A 19991-nucleotide genomic window follows, 5' to 3' on the forward strand; every position below is an offset into this window, starting at 1 on the left:
TGCAGGTTTGATCCCTGGCCTCCCTCAGTGATTAAGGATCCAGCGTTACTGTGGCTGTGGTGTAGGCCAAAAGCTACAGCTCTGATTTGACCCCCTAGCCTGGGAACCTCCATATTCCACGGGTGCGGCCCTAAAAAAGACAAAAAACAAATAAAATAATTAAAATTTTTATTTATCAAAAGATATCATTAAGTGAAAATGTAAGCCAGAGACTGTGAGAAAATGTTTACAACACATATATCTGGAAAAGGATTTATATCCAAAACATATATATATATATTTTTTTTTTTTTAAACTTCTGGTCTCACTCAGTGGTTTAAGGATCTTGCATGATTGACATGTCAGTAATAAAATTAATAAATAAAAATTGAGCTTTCAACATATATGTATAGCTAATAAGCTTACGGAAAGATGTTCGACATCATTAGTCATTAGAGAAAATATGAATTAAAACCACAGTGGGATACCACATCACACCCAGTAAAGTTTTTTTAAGTAAATAGAAAATGTTAGCAAAAATGTAGGGTAGCTGAGGAGTTCCCGTCGTGGCGCAGTGGTTAATGAATCTGACTAGGAACCATGAGGTTTGGGTTTGGTCCTGCCCTTGCTCAGTGGGTTAACGATCCGGCGTTGCTGTGAGCTGTGGTGTAGGTCGCAGATGCGGCTCGGATCCTGCGTTGCTGTGGCTCTGGAGTAGGCTGGCAGCTACAGCTCTGATTAGACCCCTAGCCTGGGAACCTCCATATGCCTCAGGAGCAGCCCAAGAAATGGCAAAAAGACCAAAAAAAAAAAAAAGTAGGGTAGCTGAAACACTTAGTCACTTCTGGTACATTTTAAACATTACTTTTGAAGACTCTGTCCATTTTTTAAAATAAGGTTAAATACATACTATGGGTATATAAATTGTCAAAATACATCAAATTGTACTGCATACTTTATTGCATGGATAGTGTATACTTCAATAAAAAAATTTTTCAGTAAAACTTGGCTAAATCTTTATAACTGAAGAGCCTAAGTTTAAAAATTTCAGAAACCTAATCAAACTGACAAGCTTTTGCACAGCAAAGGAAGCCATAAAAAAAAAAAAAAAAAGAAAGAAAGACAACTTACAGAATGGGAGAAAATAGTTTCAAACAATGCAACTGACAAGGGCTTAATCTCTAAAATATGCAAATAATTTAAACAACTCATCAGCCAAAAAGCCCAACAACCCAAGTGAAAAATAGGCAAAAGACCTGAATGGACATTTCTCCAAAGAAGTTATATAGATGGCCAACAAGCACATGAAAAAATGCTCAACATCACTGATTATTGGACAAATGCAAATCAAACTAGTATGAGGTACCACCTCACACCTGTCAGAACGGCCATCATTAATAAATCTACAAATAGAAAATGATGGAGGGGGTGTGGAGAAAAGGGAACCCTCCTCCACTGCTGGTGGGAATGTAAATTGTGGTGGGAATGTAAACTGGTACAACCATTATGGAAAACAGTATAGAGATACCTCAGAAAACTAAATATAGAACTACCATATGACCCAGCAATTCCATTCTTGGGCATATATCTAGAAAAAACTTTCCTTGAAAGAGATACATGCTCCCATATGTTCACTGCAGCACTATTCACAAGAGCCAATACATGGAAACAAACTAAATATCCATCGACAGATGAATAGATTAAGAAGATGTGGAATGGAATACCACTCAAACATAAAAAATAATGAAATACTGCCATTTATAGCAACATGAATGGCACTAGAGACTCTCATACTAAGTGAAATAAGTCAGAAAGAGAAAGACAAATACCATATGATATCACTTATATCTGGAATCTAATATATGGCACAAATGAACCTTCCCACAGAAAAGAAACGCATGGACTTGGAGAACAGGCTTGTGGTTGCCGGGGGGAGTGGGATGGACTGGGAATCTGGGTTAATTGATGCAAACTATTGCCTTTAATGGATAAGCAATGAGATTCTGCTGTATAGAACTGTGAACTATATCTAGTCACTTGTGATGGAGCATAATGGAGGATAATGTGAGAAAAAGAATGTATATATGTATGTGTGACTGGGTCACTTTGCTGTACAGTATAAAATTGACAGAACACTGTAAACCAATTATAATCGAAAAAATAAAAGTCATTTTAAAAAATAAAAATTTCAGAAACCTGATCTCAACAGTCTGCTGTCTGAAATTACACTCTTAAATTCCTGTTTGCCACAGATATTATTTAGGAGACTATGTTTTTTAGTAATTCTCAAATGGTTGAAGTTTTCTTTTTTAAATACAATTGTTAATTTCTAATTTTAGTATATTGTGGTTGTGAATGTAATTTATAAAATTTCTACTATTAATGTATTTCCTTTTTCTCCTTCAGCTGCCCCATGGCATACAGAATTCCCAGGCCAGGCATCAGATCCAAGCCACGGTTACAACCTACACCACAGCTGTGCCAACAATGGATCCTTTAACCCACTGACCAAGGCCAGGGATCAAACCTGCATCCTCATGGATGCTAGCTGGCTTCTTAACCCACTGAGCCACAACAGGAACTCCCAAGTCCTCAGGTTTTGAAGAGGTACTTACAGTTTGCTTGTGGGTGGGTCTTTTGGTTCTTCATATCTCTTTCACCAAAGAATGACAATTAAAGGTTTTTCATATTTAAAGCTTTTGAGGAAGACTTTTTTTATCTCCACATAAAGAACTTCATGACTAAAAGACATTTGGTAAACACTGATTTGGACACAGCCCTAATTTAACTGGCTTCAGACCTAAAGATAGCCCTTTTATAGCCTAAGTTCTCCATTCTTAGGCTTTTCCTTCAAGTAACTATTTTCAAGAATGGTATAAATTTCTGAGTCCTTATATATCTGAAATGTCTTTTTGATATTTCACTAATTAAAGATGACTAGGCTGGGTATAAAAGCATTATGTTACAAACTTTGGTTCTCAAAACTCTATATAATACTCCATTTTCTTCTAATTTTAAGCTTTCAAAGTAAAAACCAGAGAATGGCCAGATTTTTGTTATTTCTTTTTTTTTTTTTTTTTTTTTTTTAGGTAGTCTGTTTCTTCCACTTATATACTTGTGGAAGTATTTTCTTATCCTTATGAATTAAAATTGTTGCCAGGATACATCCTTATGTGTGCCTTCATGCACTGACTTGTCTGGAACACAATGATTTTTTTCAATATGGGTCTTACTTCTGCTCATGAATTTTTCTTGTAACATCTTTAATTATTGCTTTTTTTCCCATTAGTGTAAGTACCTCCTTCAAGACTACCAATTATCCATATATTTACTTTGTGTTCTTTAACTTCTTTATATTTTATATTCTATGAAGAAAGCCAAATAGTTCCCTGAAATCGTCCAGTCTCTGGACTGTCCAATAAATCATTTCAGAAATGTGCCCTTCCTCTAGGTCTCCTAGATACTCCTTCTTCTCTTGCAGTAAAGTCTTTTTCACACACTCCAAGTGGTTTTTTTTTTTTCCTTCCTCCTTATTTATCTTTGAAAAAGTAGAAACCTATTCATATTTGGTGTTTATCAACAGACAGGGGAGTTGAAATACCCTTGCCTCTACTCTGTCTTTTAGATATGCACAGCCTCTGGACACAGGCCTGGTTTCCAGTATGACTTTCTCTAATATACACTTTTGCTACTGAAGTTCCACCTTCCTCTGTTAACAGTGTCTAATTTCCTGGAACTGTGAACCTGCAATGTACATAAAAATTTGTAGTTCCCAGCATCTGCTGTTACCAGCATTTTGGAGGTGGTGATTTTGTTTTATTTTGTTTGGTTTTGGTGTGGCTTGTTTGTTTGTGATACAACCTAAACTGAAGGAGCTTGACCTGTAAGACATTTTCCTCTGAAAATGCAATATATCTCCACCAGTCCTCTGACTCAGCCAAAGCTGATGTTTTTCTGAGAATTTCAATTTCTCTGGCTATAGAATAATGTGACAATACTCTCAACCTCACAAATCAACCCACATGGGTAAAAGCCTACCTGCCCAGCTGTCTTGATAATGCACAGAGAGTAGATGCCTTCCCTCCTCATTTCAAAGTGTTTTATATGCCATGTGGTACAGCTGACTCGGTGTGGCTAGAAAGAGACTTGGAAAAGTTCATCTCAGTCTTGCCTTATAGTCAGTATACATCCTTCTCCAATTTTGAGATTATGCAGTCCACTGTTTTTATCTTCATATTTAATTTGTTACATTTTTCTCTTTGTCTTCATAGGAGGACAATGGTAGGAAGGTTGGGACTTGTAGCCAGGTTCCATTTTTAGCTGCAACTCCTATAGCTTCCTAGTAAATAATTAAAGCATGTCTGGGGAGGATATTTAGCAACTAAATCAATGCTAGAGATTATTCACTAAAGATGTGAAATCTGGGTATCTCAATGTGAAATGAGAGAAAATATTATTTTTCAGGAGCAAAATAAAATTCCTAACAACTGACTAAGATTCCTTATAGAAAATGATGACAAAAAAATAGTATTCCCAAAATAAAAGGCTTTGCTGAGAGCTCAAGTTGCTGTCTACCCAAGCAGAATTAAGAGTACCATTCTGCAGATTTGGGATTAATGTCACCACATCGAGCCCTAGCTATAATGCAGACAAAAAAAACATTTTGTAAAAAAGAACACCATGTGGCGGCCTTGCTAATCTTCTGGATGAGAATTAGTTAGAAGTTGGCACCATGTCTTGACGTGCCTTGGACTAAATGGAGTTCTTAATATGACACTGCAGTTTTTAGGGCTATTCAAAGATAAGAGATATATGGTCAAATACGGTGTGAAATATGGGCAACTGTAAAGTAGTTGAATACTGAATAAGCACTTAAGTCAAATGAAATTTTTTAAACTTAGAATAGTTCAAACAAAAGCCTAGAGGTACTAGGAGACCAGTTAGTAGTTGATAGCTATTTGAGTGGGGTGTGGGAGAATGCTGCTAGATGAAAGTCTACTTGAGGTTGAATCTTGTCAACATTTTAGAAAATAATTTAGGTTAAGTTCTTTAGTTAAAAAGCTTAAATAAAGATATGGGTAGATGGCTCATTCTGGGAGTTGAAACTGCTTCCACCAAGAATAAAATGTTCCTCCATGAGAAATATGAGCTCCCTGTGTCTACTGCCCTAAATAAAGAAAGCTCCATCATCTTTCTGAGGTCAGTGCTAATGTCCCCAGACTTCCAAGAGTTTAACATCTCCAGGTTCTTCACCAGTCAAATGAGCAGAATTTAACAAGAAAGAACTTGCCTTTACCATTCTAAAGAAAAGCTAAAACTGCAACCTGCCTAAGCCTAATTTCCCAAGTAAGACATGCCATTAAGCAAGATAGGAACAGGGATACAGAAAGGGGATGGAAGCTGAGCAGCTGAGATCAGGATGGGATCAGGAGATGCACAAAATATTTTTAAAAGCAGAAATTCAGTACTCTAGCCACATGTAACAGGGAAACATCTTGTTTGAACTACTCTGTCCTGGTATTTCAATAGGAGGGGCCCTGCTAATCCTTGGATAGAATTATTTTAGAACTGAAAGAGAATTTAGAGATTATCTAGTCCAGTTCCCTCACTTGAGGACACTTAGGCCCTGAGAGATTAAAAGCTTTCTGGGATCATGCAGTAAATTAGTTACAGAAATGGAATTATAACCCCAAAACCTCCTGATGCTCACTGAGATGTTCTTTCCACTATAACACCAATCTTCTCATGGCTCTTTTCATGGAAATTCTAAGAGAGGCAGTATGATATAGTGGAAAGATAACGTTATTAACTATATTTCTGAGTCTTAGTCTTCTCCCTCCTAGTTTGAATAACTAAATCCTAGAAGTCAAGACTTCATTTAGTTCAACTTGCCACCCAAAGAAAGAAACCCCTACATCATATTCATGAGCAATGAGGTAGACGGCCAGGCTCCTATGAATCCCTCCTGGGGAGGTTCTAACTACCTAGGAGGATACTGATACTTAACTGTACGATGACCTGAAATCTTCTGAAGCTTCTGTGAAACTTCAATTTTGACCTCCAGGATGGGGCTTCTATCTCTTCTACATGTGAGCATGGCTCATTTAGTTCAACAAACATTCACTAAAAGCCCATACTTGCTAGATTTGGGAGCTTTAACCTGGAATTATAAGGCTGGCATTGAGGAACACATAATCTAGTCAGAGAGATGATCCTTAATTACTATTAAATAAGAGAATGCATGTCTGCAAGTGCTAAACACATGTAAATACTCAATAAATATAAGGTACTATTCTTAATAACTATTATATAGCTCTTTAATCATCTTGTATTCAGATTATATTTTCACTCCCTTTAAGCACATAGCATAAAATATGGCTTATAGATCAGGGGTCAGCAAACTTTCTATAATGGGGCCAGACTATAAGTATTTCAAGTTTTGCAAGCCATATATCTCTGTCCAACTACTCAACTCAATATTTCTAACATGAAAGCAACCACAGAAGATGTGAATTAATGGGTGTTGCTGTGTTTCAATAAAACTTGACTTATAACAATAGAGGGCTGGCCAGGTTAGACCACAGGCCATAGTCTGCCATCCTCTGCAATAGATGCTTTACCATCCTCACCACCCTCATTTAGCTTGTCAATGTCCCTTTTAAAATGTGTCATTGAAAGCTAACCAGTCTATTCTAAATATGGAAGGACCAGTAAAAAATACAGTAGTTTTGGGAGTTCCTGCTGTGGGGCAGCAGATTAACCATCTGGCATTGCTTCTGCAACAGCACAGGTTTGATCCCCAGCCCAGCACAGTGAGTTAAGGATCCAGCGTTGTCATAGCTGAGGTGTAGCTCACTGGCCCAAGAACTTCCATATGGTTCTGTGGGTGTGGCCAAAAAAAAAATACAATAGGGTTATTAAATGCCATGAATGGGATACTATAAATCAGAGTTCTCCCTATGGCACCACGGTATCAGTGGCATCTTGGGAGTGCTGGGATGCAGATTCAATCCCCAGCCTGGCACTGTGGGTTAAGGATCTGGTGTTGCCGTAGCTGCGGCTTAGGTCAAATCTGAAACTCAGATCTGATCCCTGGCCTGAGAACTCTATATGCCATGGGGCAGCCAAAAAAAAAAAAAAAAGGATACTTGGGAGTTCCTGTTGGGGCGCAGTGGAAACGAATTCAACTAGGAAACATGAGGTTGTGGGTTCCATCTCTGGCCTCACTCAATGGGTTAAGGATCTGGCGTTGCCATTAGCTGTAGTGTGGGTTGCAGACTCAGCTCGGATCTGGTGTGGCTGTGGCATAGGTCAGCAGCTGTAGCTCCCATTAGACTCCTAGCCTGGGAACTTCCATATGCCATGGGTGCGACCCTAAAAAGGACAAAAAGACAAAAAAAAAAAAAAGATACTATAAATCAGTTGCTGTAGTTCAAGATGGCCACTTTTTTAAATAAGAAAAGAACTTAGGTTAATTTATTTTTGGTTGACAATGCACTTTCAGAAAAATTCTAATTTTACACACTGCATCCCATTATTGGCTTATATTGGTCTTGAGCTCAATTAGAAATCCCAGAATAAGGATGAGGTGCTTTACCTAGTCATATGTAAATTATATTGTATTAAGTCACATCTACATTAAATGCTCTTTTTTATTTAAAACCGTGTATTGAATAATCATTAAATGGCAGGCATTAAGGGGAAAAAAAGGATGAGGTACTTTATTAAAACAAGAGGTATAAATGAAAGTTAACAGTCTAAAAAATGGAAGTCTCCAGCCTGCTTTTCCCTAGTCATCTCTCAAAATTCTGAGAAGAGGATTTAAATTTCCTGCCCCTGAGAAGGGCAAAAAATGAAAGGATTACACTCTAGGGAAATATCCCTCAAAAAAAAAAGATACTGACATTTGAGAACCCCAACTAAACAGCTAGGTTCTTTCTGAGTGGACAGTGAAATCTAATCTAGCAATTATTAAGCTCTGCCTATGAATATATAGTTTTCAAACATCTTCTTAGTGCCTCATTTTAGAATGTAAACAGACAGCCAACTATCATCAGGCATTTCAGAAAAAACCTCCAATCAATATTAAGACAGAGAGCAATATAAACATGAAAAAAAGAAAAGAAAGAGAAAAGGAAAGGAAGGATGAAAGTTAAAGAACTACAAATAATACAAGGAGTTTAAAAGGAAGCTTCCTCCAAAAATCTGTAATTAATATCTTCAGAAATATTTTTAAAAATATATTAAATGTACTGACCAAGAATAAGATGCCATGGAAGTTCCCTTGTGGCACAGCAGGTTAAGGATCCAGCATTGCCACAGTTGTGGCACAGGCTACAACTATGGCATAGGTTCAATCCCTTAACCTGGGAACTTCCACATGCTGCATGTGTGACCAAAAAAAAAAAACAAAACAAAACAAAACAAAACAAAACAACATATATTTAGAGAATAAGGAAAGCTCTTACTACTTAAAATATGACAAAAGAAAAAGTAAATAGAAAGACTGGAAGATAAAATTAAGAAAGTCATCTAAAAAAGCAGAACAAAAAGAAAAAATGGGAATGTCAATACAGGAAATTTAACAAATAACTAATAGGAATTCTACAAAGAGATAATGGAGAAGAGGATATTATCTAAGAAATAACAGAGACAAATTTCTTAGAGCTGAAGAAAATTAGATTCCCAATTGAAATGTTTCCTAAGAGCACAGCACAGTGTGTACAGCACCTTGGAAGGTTATAGCCCAAGTGTTAGAAGTGACTCAGACAACTAATTTTTGTTAACCTGGACTATGTGTTGGTGGTCCAGCAGCAAGCAAGACAGACAATCCCTGACTTTGGAAGTTTATATGCTAATGGTGGGTTAGTCCTCTTCATGTATCCCCAAGAGACGCTCTCCACTAAAAGAAACATCTCCCCGCGACTAAAAAGTGTTTGGCTCTTAATAAATCATAAGCCTGGTCCAGATGATCATCCTGCCCCATCATGATTAACGGACCCACTCCTAGCCCTAGGCGGCAGGTGGAAACTTAACTTTCCTACCCAAGAAGGTTCCCCCTACCCCTGGTTCTCTGAAACAGATTGTATACTAGTATTTATGCTTTCTTGCTGTAGTCCATCCTGACAACTGACCTTCCCACAGAATTGGCATAGCAGTGGAAACCATGACAACCACAACAAATGTGATATCTGCCTCCTCAAATTCTTTTTGAAAAAAGATGGGGGCTAACAAAGCAAATGAGAATAAATAGGCATATGAAATTCAGTTTAGCACTCGCTGTGGTTTTTTACATACTTTTAATTCTCTTTACAAACCTGTTTTACTCCTCTTTATAAATGTGTGTGGTAGATACCCTTGACCATTTATGAACAAAGTTCAGAAGAGCGTAAGTAACTTAGCCAGGCCCACAGCTAGGGAATGGTACTGCTGGAGTCACACCCAGCTCCTCTGACCCAAATCCTAAATTCTTCTTTCAGTTGCACAAACTTAACTGTATAATGAATACCCCTCTTAAACTCTTCTCACAAAAAAAAAAAAAAAAAAAAAAAACCTGCACAAACTTGTATAAAGCAACATCTATCCAAAAAAATCACCTCCAAAATTAACCATTAGTAATCACAAATCACAAATTAATCTCTGAATTGATACACTAGAACATTGATGTTGCCATGAAGCATATGTGAAATACCACAATCCTCATTTGAGAAAGACAGACAATTATAAAAGAAAGTTTAGTGGCTTGGAGGGTCAGATATCAGCCATAATTCTGTCTTACCTTTGGTCAAATTATATAACTTTCCTGGACTTACTACTGGTCTTTATCTATGAAAGAGTGGGACTAGATGGTGCTAAGTTCTCTTCCAGCTGTATTGTAACATTACTTCTGAAAATGCAAGACTTTAATGTAGTCCTATTTAACTATATTTTATTAAGTAATTAATAAACATGAAAAAATGTTTAAACTCACTATACTTTATTAAGTAATTAATAGCATAAGAAATTGTTTAAAAATAGCTTCATCAAAAACATAAATTAAATCGAGACCAATTTGCCTATCAAATTAGCAAATGTTTTTAACTTACAGTATTCCTTTTTTATTGAAGTATAGATATACATTATAGATATACATTATATTAGATATTATAAGATAATGGCTATAATTTGTATGGTATGCAATATATCCTTGCTGCTTATCATTAATACTTCTTTAATATCCAAGTAAAACTCACTCACAGGGGGAAAATTAGACTAGAGATATAGAACAGATCCTACCCATAATCCTATCAGTGAAAAATAGCTCCTGTTCTTATTCTCATGCATGTCCTTCAAAAACAACATCATGTTATTCTTTTGCTTTCATAACTGATTCACTCCTTAAAACATATAGTAAAAACCTTTTCAGTATAGAGCTATATCATCCTTTTATGTGGTTGTATCGTAATTTATTTGACCAGTTCCCTAGTACTGAACATTATTTGTTACCATTTGGCCATTGTAAATAGCGCTAAGATCAACATACTATTTTTTTTTTTAAGGGTCCCAGCTGTGGCATATGAAAGTTCCCTGGCTAGGGGTTGAATCAGAGCTACAGCTACTGGCCTACACCACAGCTACAGCAACACAGGATCTGAGCCACGTCTGGGACCTATACCACAGCTCACAACAACGCCGGATCCTTAACCCACTGAGCAAGGCCAGGGATCAAACTCTCATCTTCATGGATAATAGTCAGGTTAGTTACCGCTGAGCCAGAACAGAAACTCCCAAGATCAACATGCTATTGTACGTACAGCTTATTTTATTACTTCCTCAGTCTACATCTTTATATGTGGAATTTCTGGTATGCACATATTTAAGGCTTGTGGCAACTTTTGCCAGACTGTCTCCAGAAGTACATTTCACTTTTCCACTAGCCTCATCTGAGATGACCTATTTCCCATAGTCACAACAACACTGTGTATAATAATCTTAACTTTTGCCAAACTGATAGGTAAACCTGTTTAACTTGGAGTTCTTTGCTTACTAGTGAGTTAAAACTTTAATACATGGCTATCAAAAATTTTTAGTTACTTATTTCTTTGTAATCGCTGTATCTTTGATCATTTTTTCCATTGGGATTTTCATGGCTGGTAAGGTGGAAACTGGTTCATTTCCTTGGAATTTTTCACATAAGCTAAAGTTTGTTTAACCTGAGGAAAAGAAACTCAAGTGAGGTATGATTATAAACATCTGAAGAACCACCCTTGACATAGGAACCTGTGTAATATGCAGAATACAGACTGTCATTTATGAGGTGTTAAAATATGATGCCTGGGATTTGTACAAATCAAATAACCTGAGACAGGTCTCAAGCTAGTCTGGGTGTACCCTCCATCACCCTTGCATCTGGATAGACATGAAATTCTAAACATCCTACCCCAAACCACAGCAGGGGTCCAGGGTACAGGCTCCTTGATACCCCAGCCCTTCACAGCTAATCCAAAAGATCAGGGATGTGTAGAAGTGAATTCTAGTCTTGAATAATTAGCACATTCAGGAGATGTTAGTCACACTAGAATCGTTTATCCTACTTCTTATTCCAAATAGTACAACAGAACTCCTGGGGATATTGCAGGGCAAATGAACCTTAACCACAAACTTTTGTCTATGTATTTTCAGAGGACTTGGGCCCTAGTTTTAAGAGGAATATACCCTGTTAGGGTGGAATTCAATTCTTTTTTTTAATAATGATTTTTATTTTTTTCTATTATAGCTGGTTTACAGTGTTCTGTCCATTTTCTACTGTATAGCAAGGTGACCCAGTCACACATACATATATACATTTTCTTTTCTCACATTATCATGTTCCATCATAAGTGACTAGATATAGTTCACAGTTCTATACAGCAAGATCTCACTGCTAATCCATTCCAAAGGCAATAGTTTGCATCTATTAACCCCAAATTCCTAGTCAATCCCACTCCCTCTCCTTCCTGGAATTCAATTCTAAGTGCAAGGGTAATTTCATATTCTCAGATAATGGGTGACAACTCCTGGCTTCTTGCTCTGAGAACACCTACCCAAAATCCATTTTCTTGGAAGTCAGGCCACGTAGTGGCATATAATACCTACTATTAGTTCTGGAGGCAGTATAATCATGCCCAGGCAAGGGGTTCTCAAGCCAAGCTGGACCCAATACCTAAGGTAACATGGAAAGCAGCGAATTCAAATCTGAACCCACCCATGTGACCTTCTGTCTGGACATCCAGGGGTAAGGTCATTTACATGGCAAGCTTTCCCAGGAGTAGCTACCCAATGATACATTCACTTATCCCCTTGGCATTTCAGCTTTGTTAGAAACTACATTGTTTCTACATTGGAATTCTACATGTACAATTCTACATTCTACATTTCTTACACTGGTAAGAACAGAGCCTAATCTTTAAAATCTGTCCAATACTCTAATCTACGAGAGCCATGGTCAACAGGCAAGTTGCAGTTTCATCATTTCAAAGCCAGTGGAAAAACATTCTAGAGTAGGTTGTCAACCATGAAAGAAGTGAGGGCACAAAGCCAAACCTGATCAGTTCCCCCTTTAGAGAACAATTCAGACATTACCCAACATCTGTATGTAAGTGGTCAAGGAGTTGAGAATTATTGCAATTTAGAACACCATGGAAATTGCTTGTCATTAAGTCTGCAAGAAGGGAAAGGCCCCTCTTACTGACTGGGTTTTTCCTCATATATGGGCACAGACTATGCCAGGGCCCCAGCAGTTTTGATAAGTTGGTATGGACAGTGGTCATTCTGCCTTCTTACCCCTAACCATACACAAGAAGTCAAGCTTTAGAACGACATCAGTGCCAGCTTATTTAAGAAGAATCTGACAAAGCCCTCCAAGAACTGGCATTAACACCCAAGTAATAACAGCAAATGTGATCCTCTCTAATCTCTTCACTCCACTCTCCCCAGCCAGAGATGTCACATCTAACCATGCCAGTACATTCACTACAACACTCCTACAACATGGAAAGTTTCCACACTTGAGGAATTCCTTTGGCCTGCAGGTAAGCATCATATTTATTCACCTTCACATTTACAAAACACTAACAGATTTGACTACTTGATATTTTTTAATTCTATAAGTAAAGTCATAGCCAAAATAAAAATGCAAACAACCAACTGGGAAAAATAGTTACAGCAAAAATGAAAAATAAGCAATTCATATTTTTGTGGATTGAGAAACTAATTGATAAGAAAACATAAAGTCATAAAAGATAATTAACCAAAGAGAAAATGCAACTATTATAAAACACAAACACACAGAGCCCATCAAAAAGGGTCATTTCAAACAAGGAACGTTTTATTTATTACTTGGCTTCTCAATAAAATGTTTTTAATATTTCTCAAGACCTCAGAATTACAATGTCAGTCATCCTGAGCATTACCAAGAGTTTCTAAGGAACCCCAGAACAGCTAGGATTGAGACAGAGTGTGTCCCTATAGAAGGATTAGTAACTGAGAAGCAACTGGAGAGCCCTGGAGATTCTCCACCACCTCCCCCTCCCCTAGGCTACTATCTCCTTTACTTTTCTCTTGGATCACCAGCCCTTACTCCACCCTAGAAGTAAGCTCTTAGAAGCCCTTCTGAGGCCATAGATCCCAATGTGACACATCAGGTTTATCAGTTTTATTTCATCACTGTGTACCCTCTTTCTCTTTCTTTGGTATTCTTTCATAATGAGCATAGAAACAAGCCTGGAAATCAAGCACCTCATACTTGAAAACACACTGGCTCTTTCTTAGAGAAAAGTAATTCTAACTATATAACAGAAAACAAATATATAAGAGATTGGAACTGTGTAAACAGGTATGCTAAGGATTCAACTGAACTTATTTTTTTATAATGATTTTTATTTTTTCCATTATACTGAATTTAAATTACTAATTCACACAGCCTAAGAGACCATCATTGGGATGTGTAGAAAGTATACTGCTGACCAAGGACCTAAGCTGGCTTTCACACTTTCACAACTTTTCAGAATATAGGAACTGTCCACCACTGAACAGAATCCCTAGCATAGAACAGAGGGTTCATTAGAAACGACAATCTGTCCCTGCCCTTTGACTGCCTGTAAGCAGACCAATGGATTACCTAACTAGTTTAATTGAATCCCAGGTAGCTGACAACAACTGGGGTTGATCCGACCCTAGAAATCAAAGAAAATGCCCTAGAGAACAGAATGTGTTCCAAGAAGAGGTTTATGACTCTAGATAGAATAAGCAATCAGGAATTAGAAGCACTCACCCCTAGTCAGGATTGAAGAAGACCTAAGATGCTGTCTTGAGATCCAGGTACCTATATAATACATGAATGGCCTCTACAGCATTGCGGGTTGGGGGTGTGAATATGCAATTCTCCTGGGAGTGCCCCACCTTACAATTGAATAGAGCTTCCTTCCATATCCTAAGCTGAAATCTCTCCTCCTGAAAGTTTAACTTTAGGCTTAGGTGGTATTGCATATGTCACTTGGAAATCCTGGTTGCGTCTGTCTAATATGAGATCTGGAAAGGCAGTATTTTACAAATCTGAGATAGTGCAGGGGATGACGGGACCCAGTGAGTAAGACTCAACTTCATATATCCCATCCATCATTTCTTCCTTTCCTTTGCCTCAGAAGAAGAGGTTCTTTCCTCCCATGAAAAGCTAATATTTCCACTAAATTCTATCCCAGTGGTTTTCAAACTTTAAGGTGGATCAGAATTACCTGCAAAGTGTGATAAAATAAAGATTCTAGTTACTACTCTAAAGTTTCTGATTTGATGGGTCTCATGTGTGACCCAAAGATTTGTATTTCTAAATTCCCAGGTGATGCTGATGCTGCTGGTCCAGGAACCACTGCTCTAGATCAGGGGTGAACTGCCTTCTAGATCAGGATGTCAAGGGCCAGATAGATAGTAAATAGGATAGCCATTGCAGGACATACAGTCTCAGCTACAACTATTCAATTCTGCTGTTGTAGTGTGAAAGCAGCCAAAGCTATCACTTAGATGAATGAATATGGCCACATTCAAATAAAACTTTATTTACAAAATTAGGCTATGGACCACCCTGTAGGTTGTCATTTACCAACCCTTGCTCTAGATCCCTGCTCAGAGATCTAGTCCCATTCCTTCCTCTACTGAAAAAATTTTTGAACAAGTAACACTCATTTGCACTTCTTCACTTCCCATTCATTCTGTAATCCTTGTAACCTGGCTTCCTCCTCCTCCATTCCATGGAAATTGATGTCAGCAAAGTCATCAGTGCTGTCATATGAGAGTTTTCAGTCCTTTTCTCATCTCCACTTTTCTCTTGTAAGATTACCGGCTTCTTCATCTTTCTTAGAACATCTTCCTCCGTCAGCTTCTTTGACAGCATTCTTTTACAGCTCCTGTCACACTTCTCTATATGCTGCTTCTGAGTTTTCTATTTCTCTGGCCAGGACTAGCTTCATGGAGTGAAATGAATGCAGGTATACAAAACCCATTGTTCAGAAGGGCCCCTTCTTGGGGCTTACTGTACTATAATCACTATCTCAAAACTCTTAATAATTTTCTTTTTGAAATTTCTATTTTATAAGCAAAGTCCAGTAGCACAATGGAACATGCACTGGCCTTTCAATCTCAGCTCATGTTCATCCTCCTCCTGCTATCTCCCAGAGGTGAATTCTCCCTGCCCACTGCCATGCTCCCTTACATCCCAGGTCCTGCATGGCCTCCCTCATTCCACCTATATTCCATTACTGTTGCCACTCCCTGCCCCTGGAAATGGCTCCAGGCACTGGACTGGGAGGATCAGGGTTAGGCTCACATTCCTGTGCCACACCAGCAGCACCACGGCATGTATGGCATGTGACTAACTGGAGGCTGAGTCTTAGCACAAGAACTTCTTGTCCTCCCCCATGCAGGTACTTGGCATGCTGTGGCACAGAGGTTTAAAGATCCTTGGGGGCCACACATCTTCCAGGAGTTGGGGCAGGAGACCACGCATAAAGGAAATGACTCGTTCAACTTCCCCAAACCTACCTTTGACCAGAGCTTGGCGTGGAAATTCCATGTTGACAGAAGGAAAACTTAGCATCCTGTGGGCCCAAGCAAATGAGTACACATATCATGGGAGAGGGCCTGCACTTGACACACAAGCATCCCCTTGCCCAGAAGTACTCCTTCAGCCAGCTCTATGGGAGGGCAGGAAGGGGGAGGAGACTCCTCTCTTCCTTCTCCCAACCTTCCTGAGTTTGGCTTGAATTTGTCTCTTCTGCCCAGCTTGAGATGCCCTCCAGCAATGAGCCATTAAATAATATGAAAAATGTTACTTCCAGAATTCCACATACCAAGTTAAATGCTCTGATATTTGTATTTAAAACTGGCATTGAAAAGACGTTAGTCACAAAAGATCACACAGTGTATGATTCCATTCATGTTAAATGTCCAGAATACACACGACTATAGACACAGAAAGTAGACTAGTGGTTCCTAGGGCTAGTAGACAGGGTAATTAGAACTGCTAATAGGTGTGGGGGATTTCTTTCTGGGATGATTAAAATGTTCTAAAATTGGATTGTGGCAGTTAACTCTGCAAAAGTACTAAAAACCACTGAACCATGCACTTTAAATGAGTGAATTTATTGTATGTAAATTATGTCAATAAAGCTGTTTAAAAACTGGCAGTGTAGAATATAAAATGAAAGATAAAATTCATCCTAATAATTTTAAAATTGCTCTTTAATGGAATGACAATAAATAACAAATGAAAGCCACTATGATGTTAAAAGGGAGATGGCAGAAGAAAGGAAAAAGCCACTATGGAGAACAGTATGGAGGTGCCCTGGGAAACTATACATGGAACTACCATATGACCCAGCAATCCCACTCTTGGGCATACATCTGGACAAAACTCTACTTAAAAAAGACACATGCACCCGCATGTTCTTTGCAACACTATTCACAATAGCCACAACATGGAATCAACCCAAATGTCCACTGACAGATGATTGTATTAGGAAGATGTGGTATACATACACAATGGAATACTACTCAGCCATAAAAAAGAACAAAATAATGCCATTTGCAGCAACATGGATGGAACAAAAGTCTCTCATACTGAGTGAAGTCAGAAAGAGAACGACAAATACCATGTGATAGCACTTATATTTGGAATCTAATATACAGTACAAAGGAATCTTTCCACAGCAAAGAAAATCATGGACTTGAAGAATAGACTTTGGTTGCCAAGAGGGAAGGGGAGGGAGTGGGATAGCTGGGGAACTTGGGGTAAATAGATGCAGAATGTTGCCTTCGGGATGTATTAGCAATGGAATACAGCTGAGTAGCACCGGGAACTCTGTCTAGTCACTTATGATAGAACATGTAATATGAGAAAAAAGAATATATACATGTAAGTATAACTGAGTCACCATGTTGTACAGTAGAAAAAAATATACATATAAATAAAAGATAAAAAGGAAAATAAATAAAATTTTAAAAAGCCAAAAAAAAAAAAATAAGCTTTTAGCACTACTTTCCTACATTTTGAACAGTGAATCCTATATTCTCATTTACATTGGCGCTGCTTCTGACCTCTTAAATATTAGTATGTCCCATGGTTTTACCCTAAGCTATTTTTTTCTCACATCCTCATTCAAGACCAAAATTTCAGCTACCATATGTTCCTTTAGGCCTTACAAATCTTTATCTCTAGCCCATACCATTCCATATTCAAATGTCCAAAGATTCAGTGATTATCTCCACAGGCATTTAAAACTCAGCATATTGGAGTTCCCATTGTGGCTCAGTGGTTAGTGAACCCAGCTAGCATCCATGAGGATCTTCGTTCAATCCCTGGCCTCTCTCAGTGGGTTAAGGAATTGGCATTGCCCTGAACTGTGTGGTATAGGTCACAGACGTGGCTCAAATCCTGTGTTTGCTGTGGCTCTGGTGTAGGCCAGTGGCTATAGCTCCAATTGGACCCCTAGCCTGGGAACCACCATATGCCACAGGTGCAGCCCTAAAAAGACAGAAAGACCAAAGAGGCCAAAAAAAAAAAAAAAAAAGAAAAGAAAACAAACAAACAGAAAAAAAACTCTCAACATATTACACATGCATCCATAATCTGCTCCTCTGTATTTCCTATTTTGGTGAAGGACATTGCCATCTACCAAACTGCTCAAATCAGAAACAATAGAGACCTCTTGGTATTTCTCCCCACCCCCTTAATTTAATCATTCACTAAATTCTACAAATCCTAAAACTCCAAGTATCTTCTAACATAGATACTCTTTTCAATTTCCTCTGCTTCTGAGCTGGTTCAAATCCTCATGGGAGTTGCCGTCGTGGCGCAGTGGTTAACGAATCCAACTAGGAACCATGAGAGTGCGGGTTCGATCCCTGCCCTTGCTCAGTGGGTTAACGATCCGGCGTTGCCGTGAGCTGTGGTGTAGGTCGCAGATGCGGCTCGGATCCCGCTTTGCTGTGGCTCTGGCGTAGGCCAGGGGCTGCAGCTCCGATTCGACCCCTAGCCTGGGAACCTCCATATGCCACGGAGCGGCCCAAAGAAATAGCAAAAAAAAAAAAAGACAAATCCTCATGAATCTCACCTAGACTAATCAAATGATTTTCTTATGAACCTCTGTGCTTCTAATCTCAACCACCAAGTGATTCATCTTTCACTCTTTCTATACAAATCAGACTGTGTCACTCCCCGGCTCAAAATAGGTGTATTTATCACCATAACCTCCATTTTAAAATGGAAATTCAACATGGCATACAAGATCCATGGATACATACAATATTTTCTAACTTACCTCATAATATTTTTATGGTAGAGAAACACTGGTAGCAAGGCAAATTACCTATAAAAGGATAACGAATGAATCAGCTTGATGAATGAGTTCATTTAAAGTGTTAAAATATTAATTGAAAAATAAATGGTGATATATTCACATAGTACTTTATAATATTATGCACTTATTTAAAATCAAATTTAAAAATAATAATTTCTAGTAGTATGGTGAACTAAGTACCACAATTGACCATCAGTTTAAAAAGAAAAAACTAAAACTGAAAGGTAAAAGATGTTTTATCTTCTTAAATTAATTTATGATAAGAAAATAAGATAATTTATCCAAAAACTAACTGAAAGCAAAAATTCAGAGAAGAAAAGAGAATGCTTAAAGCTGGCTTTCATCATGAGAATATTTGCTGAATCAGCTCAATTTGACTTTTAGGTTTTTAAAACCTCTTGAAGCATTATTCAAGGAGGAAATCTAATGGGCACTCTTCCCACAAAGTTGACATCTCAGAGGGCTATGAAACTAGGGTAAGGATAAATCAGAAGTAAACCCCATCCCCACTTTCAAATAACTTATAAAAAATATTCTTGTCTGGGACCTTTATTATGAGTAGAGTAACAAAATTTAAATCTCCCCTAAGAACTGGTAATAACAACAACCATTTACTCAGGTTTGCAACCTAAATTTACATTATTTTACATATTTCAAAAAGATAATTTTTTAAAATCTCAAGCTGAGAATTTAGCTTAAAATCTCCCTGCCATACACACTCCTGTATTCCAACCACCCAAAGCACCTGACAAAAAAAAGTGAAAAACCTCTCTGAATGAAACCACATTTATCACAGTCTCAGAGTTTACCCAAAGTTCTAAGGCACAAATCAGAGTCAAAATTCACAAAATGCAAAATAAAATAATGTTAAACAACACACAGCAGAATTAGAACTGCAAATATTTAGGTACTGGAATGAACAGACACAAAACTAAAACTAAGAAAGTTTCATATTTTCAGGGAATAACAAATTGACTTAAAAATAGGAGCCAACAGTGACCATATTTGAAAAAGAGTAAAAAGAATACATAGAAATTTAAAATACAACCTTCGAAATTAAAATCTCAGTGGAGGAGTTTAGTAACAGATTAGACAGCATGGAAAAGAGAATTAATAAATTATAAAATAGATCTGAAGAAATTATCC

General features: G+C 37.8%; 1 long non-coding RNA gene across 1 annotated transcript in view; it reads right to left on the reverse strand.

Annotated features, from left to right (window-relative positions):
- Nucleotides 1–19991, reverse strand: part of LOC106509214 — a 406803-nt gene that overhangs the window by 281214 nt on the left and 105598 nt on the right. The window contains exon 3 of the long non-coding RNA XR_002336987.1: nt 18807–18854. This is a non-coding gene — a long non-coding RNA (uncharacterized LOC106509214). The remainder of the gene's footprint in view (nt 1–18806; nt 18855–19991) is intronic.

Source organism: Sus scrofa, chromosome 1, assembly GCF_000003025.6.
Source record: "Sus scrofa isolate TJ Tabasco breed Duroc chromosome 1, Sscrofa11.1, whole genome shotgun sequence".
NCBI classification, from domain to species: Eukaryota; Metazoa; Chordata; class Mammalia; order Artiodactyla; family Suidae; genus Sus; species Sus scrofa.